Source organism: Octopus bimaculoides, chromosome 24 (genome assembly GCF_001194135.2).
Source record: "Octopus bimaculoides isolate UCB-OBI-ISO-001 chromosome 24, ASM119413v2, whole genome shotgun sequence".
Taxonomy (NCBI): Eukaryota; Metazoa; Mollusca; class Cephalopoda; order Octopoda; family Octopodidae; genus Octopus; species Octopus bimaculoides.
The window spans coordinates 14,317,124-14,323,921 of NC_069004.1; positions in this window are offsets into that span (position 1 = coordinate 14,317,124).

Genomic DNA, 6,798 nt, shown 5'->3' on the forward strand with positions numbered 1-6,798 from the left:
AGGTAGATAGATAGATAGATAGATAGATAAGGACAAACATGAAAAGTGAGGAAGAAGGGAGATGAAAGTGAAGGAAAAAGAAATAAGACACAGAGTTAAACAGAAGTAAGGGAGAAACGACAGTGGGGGAGAGATATAATTAGAGACATAGAGGGAGAAAGATATAGAGATAGAGAAAGAGAAAGAGAGAGAGAGAGAGAGAGAGGGAGAGAGTGCTGTAAATGGTGCTGCAATGATACGGCATACCCGTATCAGTAATAATAATTGTGTTGGGGCAGTGAAGAAACTGTGGTCTGTCTATGCATACTCGTGTATGCGTTTACGTGTATGAGCACATATATGACAATATAGATATAGACACATATACACATTAATATAGATATAAATAAACATATATGAATATATATATGTGTGTGTGTGTATGTATGTGTGTGTATGTATGTGTGTGTATGTATGTGTGTGTATGTGTGTGTATGTATGTGTATTTATATATATATATATATATATATATATATATATATATATATGTAACTCTCACACATGTGCATGAGTGCACACACACACACACACACACACACAGAGTCATACATCAGCAACGGATGAGAACAAATGAAAAAATAGGATAAGGTGGAAATGCAGCAACGGTGTAAGAAGCAGCAGTAACAATAGCATCATCGTCGTTGTCGTCATCATCATCATCATCGTCATCATAATCCTCCTCCCCCTCATCATCGTAATCTGCCTCCTCCTCCTCCTCCTCTCCCTCATTATCATCATCACCATCAGCAGCAGCAGCAGCAACAGTTGCAAGAGCAGCATCAGTGATGGCTGATCAATGGCAGTTTCAACAGGTGTGGAATAACGTCAGCGAGCGAGATAGAGTGATGCAAAACGTGCACCAGTCTGTGAAAAACTGCAATAATTGATGCAGCAAAAGTAACAAGGATAAGAACGGAGCCAACAGTGGTGATAATGATTGCAGTATGATCTATACTGCAGTAACAGCAGCAGTGACGCCAACTGCATTATTAACAATACAAGCAGCAGCAGTCACAACAGCTGCACTCTAAACAGTATGACAACAACAGCAGCAGCATTTGTGACAATAACTGCAGTACAAAGAGCATAATGGCACAGGAGCAGCAGTGATGATTGCCTTATTAGTAACACAAGCAGCAGCTGTCACAACATCTGCACTATAAACTGCACAACAGCAGCAGTGGTCACAACTACTGCACTATCATATAGCAGAATTGAAGAATTTGTGACCAGAAATGCAGTTTGAAGAATATAACAGAACAACATCAGCAGTGACAACAACTGCATTTTTTGTAACATGAGCAGCGACAGTCACAACAATTGCAGCATGAAGAATATAACAGCCAAACAGCAACAGCGACGACTGCAGTATCAGTAATACATGCAGCAGGAACATTTGTGACAACAACTGCAATAGGATGAATATAACAGCACAACAGCAGTATCAAACACTGCATTATTAACATGAACATCAGCTGTATTATAAATGATAACTGAACATGTGATCCCGGGTGTAATACATCTAGTAAATAGATTGGGTGGCTATGGTTGGAATGCTTTTGATTATAGGTTTCAAGAAAGCTAGCATGGCATTGAACAACAACCACCGTCACCACAACAATATCCAAAATGTACAATATCATATATCCATCATGGCTGATCTTACCAATCGGTTTCATGCTAGAAATACAATGGAGTGTTAGGTAACAATCTGATTATACAACCCTATGCTCGTCAGAGTTATCTGATATGGAAAGGAATATTCCTTTCTATCACTGATGAGCTTAAGGTTATATAATCAGATTGTTACCTGACACCCTGTTGTATTCCTAGCACAAAACCAATAGGTAAGATCAAGTGTGATGGATATATGATATTGTACATTTCGGATAATATACCCACTCTATTGACAGCAATACAAGTGCACCTTTGCCCTGACTTATGGACTCCTAGATGACTCATCTTTATATATATATATATATATATATATATATATATATATATATATATATATATATACATATATATACTAGGTGGTATCAAAACATTCCTGGACTAGTTATGTTTAATGAAAAGTAATTTATTTACCTACGTTTTTACGTCATCATTGAAATAGTCACTTTGTTCAGCAATGCATCAGTCCCAGCATTCCTGCCACTTTTGGAATCCAGCCTGGAAATTGTTCTCCATAAGCTAGTTGGGGACATTCTTTGATTCGCTCTTGATCACAACAATGGTATTAAAACGGTGATTTTTTGAGCTGCATTTTCATCTTGGTGAAGAAATGGAAGTCTACAGGTGCTAAATCTGGCAAAAAGGGCAGGTGTGGAAGTGACACCATGTTGTTTCTGATGGGAAACTCATGAGTGAGGAGGGCTTGGTGACAGGGTGCATTGTCATCATGAAGAATCCAATTTTTCATGCTCCACAGATCCAGTCATTTTCGCCAAATGTCCTCCCTCAAATTCTTCAAAATGTCACAGATATCGAAAAAAAAAACGAGTATGCTCTTGATTGAACTGCAGTTCTATCATGCCTTTCGAAGCACCCAGGCCACTTAGAACATTGCATACAACCCACTGTTTCATTGCTGTAAGCTTGCCGAAGCATGCTCAAAGTCTCTGTAGCAGATTTCCAAGTTTAATGCAAAATTTCACATTGGCTCTGTGTTCCAACTTCCTGTCCATGATAAAAAATTGCAGACTACAACATAGATGTGATCACGAAAACACAAATTTCACAACTTGCGAAGTAAACACAGCAATGTCACTTAGCAGATTACCTCATGAAGGTCACTGCTAGCTCTCACTGTGCACACAACCGTGTGCTGCTCTCTGTTGGTGCACTACAGAACTAGTCCAGAAAGTTTTTAATACCACCTTGTGTGTGTGTGTGTGTGTGTGTGTGTGTGTGTGCGTGTGTGTGTGTGTGTGTGTGTGTGTGTGTATGTGTGTGTATTTATATATATATAGACAGATAGATAAAAATTAGTGTACATTTAAACACAAAAGAGGTGAGCCTTAACAGGTTGCCTTACATACTAGAAGGAACAGTCAAAAAGTCCAAACCATATATATATATGTGTGTGTGTATATATATGTGTGTGTGTGTGTGTGTGTGTGTATAGATGGATAGATAGATAGATAGATAGATAGATAGATAGACAGACACAGGTATGTATAGATATATAGATATATACAATGAGCTTCTTTTAGTTTGTCTATTACATCAAATTGCAAGGCTTTGTCTGGCCCAGGAAGCAAATTGCTTACCACACAGCCATGCCAACATATAATATTATGGTACAGCCATGGCCGTCTAGTTAAGAATCTCATTTCCAAAAAATGTCGTTCTAGGTTCAATCCTACTGCACAGAGCCTTGGGTAAGTATTCTATCATAGATCCAGGCTCACAAAAGCCTTATGAGTGGATTTGGTGGACCGAAACTGAAAGAATCTCATTGCATGTGTGTGTGTGTGTGTGTGTTTGTGTGTATTGGATACAAGTGAGGGTTGGTGACAGGAAGAGTGTCCAGTTGGCAGAAAAATTGTCTTGCATGAAGCTGGTTTGTGATGCAAAAGAAAAAAAAGAGGCTGGGTATCACTGCCTTAATAATATATTCCTCTAACCAATGCTAGCTGGGAAAAGCAGATGTAAAACAAATGAATGAATGTAATATGTTATGTACCATAATAGATATAATGTAATAGTTTAGTCGTTACTTAAATAAATATAAGGTAGTCGGCTTCTGAATGGTTTCTCTGGTTAAATGGAGAAAATGTCAAGGGCTAAAGTAAAACAAGAGAGAATGGAATCCTGAATGAATTCCATCATAATGTAATAGCATAAATACTATCCTCAAATCTTGAATTCGTTCGACCCATTTTCTTTTCATATTCCTGAATTCTGAAGTTGATTTTCAAATAAAGTGAGAAAATGTTTCAAACAGCGAACATCTATTTTAGTTTAGTTTCTGGTACCATGCAGTCTGTGGCTATTTTGACTTACTGGTTCTGTCAAAGGACAGTGATCTCTTCACATTCATTCTTGTATGATCTGTGATGGAATGGTTGTGGAGAAGAGGCTTGGCGGTAGTCCTTCATTTGTCTTGTATTCCTTAAAACTGACTGAATCATTGTAACAGTGTACATGGTTTTTGACTTCAAGTTGGTCAGTATTTTGGAGCCATACACACACACACACACACACACACACTCTCCTTCTCTCTCTCTTGCTCTCTCCTGTTCTCTCCTTTTGTCTCTCACGAGGTTTTGGGACTTAGCACTGTAAGGTAAATAATATACTTATTAACTGCCAGGTTATCAGGTGCCACTTCATAGCACTGAAGTAATATAGAATGAAACCACCAGTGCTTTTTCAGTGAATTTTGGTAAACATAAACTAAATGAAAGTTCACAATATATATGTATATATATATAAATGCATACATGCAAACATTACACACATATATACATGCATATATCTACAGATCTACAGATATATAAATACATACATTACGTACCTACATTACATACATATATACATACAATACATATATACATATATGTATATAAGGAGAGTTGTATATGCATGTAGGTAGGCATTGAAGTAATTATATGTGCATGTTTTTCAAAAAACCACCTTGAAAGCTCCCTTCTGGGGGACAAGTCCAGGCAAGGCTGTTTATGGAAGACCAGCAGTTGCCCATGCATACTGGTCTCCTCTCTCCGTGCCACCAATGTTATTCAAGGGAAAGGTGAAGGTTGATACAGCCGGGCACCAGTGATATTGGAACTCATTTCTACAGCTGAGTGAACTGGAGAAATGTGTATTAAAGTGAAAACAACACACAACTCAGCCTGGGAATTGAATTCACAATCCCACAATTGTAAGCCTGATGCTCTAACCACTGAGCCATGTGCATTCACATGTGCATGTACCAGCTTACATATATATGATTGTTTATGTATGTGTGTGTGACATATATACAATATACATCAGTCTAAAATGCTATAACGTAAATACAGATAACTAAGCTGAAAACTGACCAAAAGATCCCTATAAATACTTAAAGCAGCCTAATCCTTCAGTTCTTAGTGTCCCAAAACACACAGTTCAAAATTTCTGAATTGAAGGGCAAAAGTTGCTTTAGGGTTATCAAGTGGTGGTGAAAAACAGACACAAAACCACACACAATGGGCTTCTTTCAGTTTCTTATTTTTTTATTGCCCACAAGGCGCTAAACATAGAGGGGACAAACAAGGACAGATAAAAGGGATAAAGTCAATTAGATCGACCCCAGTGCATAACTGGTACTTAATTTACCGACCCCGAAAGAATGAAAGGCAAAGTCAACCTCGGCGGAATTTGAACTCAGAACGTAGCAGCAGACGAAATACTGCTAAGCGTTTCACCGGGTGTGCTAACATTTCTGCCAGCACACTGGCTTTTAGTTCTTGTCTACCAAATGCACTCACAAGTCTTTGGTTGGCCTGAAGCTGTAGTAAAGGACACTTGCTCAACGTGCCATGTAGTGAAACTGAACCGTGAACCATGTGATTGGGAAGCCAGCTTCTTACCACACAGCCACGCATTTGGCTTGTATAAAAGATGTATCTAAGTCTGAGTTTGATAATTTTTATGAAGGATTTTTTGCTGTTTCCTTATTAGATGTTTTGATTTAATTTAGAACAATTGCATTCCTAAATCTGTTAATCCTTTAATGCATCAAAACCATCTTGGTACCAAAACCAGATAGAAATGATAATGATGATGATGATGATGATGATGATGATGATGATGATGATGATAGGCACAGGCATGAATGTGTGGTAAGAAGTTAACATCCCAACCACATGGTTCTGGGTTCAGTCCCACTGCATGACACCTTGGATGAGTGTCTTCTACTATAGCCTCATCATCATCATCATCATTTAATGTCTGTTGTCCATGCTGGCATGGGTTAGACGGGTTGACCAGGAATGGCAAAGCTGGAAGGATGCATCAGACTCCGGTCTGATATATAAAGGGTGCGATGGGTAAATTGTCGCCACTGTATATTTTTAATTTCGTGTATACTCATTGTTTATTTTTGATTTTGTCAAATACACAGTATAGTAGGGTCAGCTGGGCACAGTCTGTGACAAACACAGAACCATGACACAATTCACTCTGCCAGAAATTTGGAAACAGCATGCTGTACTGCTTGGCATTCATGCCAGAAGCTCCAATAAGAACATTTCAGAGTGTTTTGGTGTCAATCTGAGGACATGTACTGGAGTGATAAAAATCAAATATCCAGTCAACATCATGGTGCTTGGAGTGATATCTAGCTTCTGGCATGAATGTCAAGTAGTGCAGCATGTTGTTTCCAAATTTCTGGCAGAGTGAATGACATCATGGTGTTGTTTTTCTCATAGACGATGCCCAACTGACCCTACTATACTGTGTATATTATATATACTCTTTTACTCTTACTTGTTTCAGTCATTTGACTGCGGCCATGCTGGAGCACCGCCTTTAGTTGAGCAAATCGACCCCAGGACTTATTCTTTGTAAGCCTAGTACTTATTCTTTGTAAGCCTAGTACTTATTCTATCGGTCTCTTTTGCCGAACCGCTAAGTTACGAGGACGTAAACACACCGGCATCGGTTGTCAAGCAATGCTAGGGGGACAAACACAGACAAACAAACATACATACATATATATATATATATATATATATACATATATATATATATATATATATATACACGACG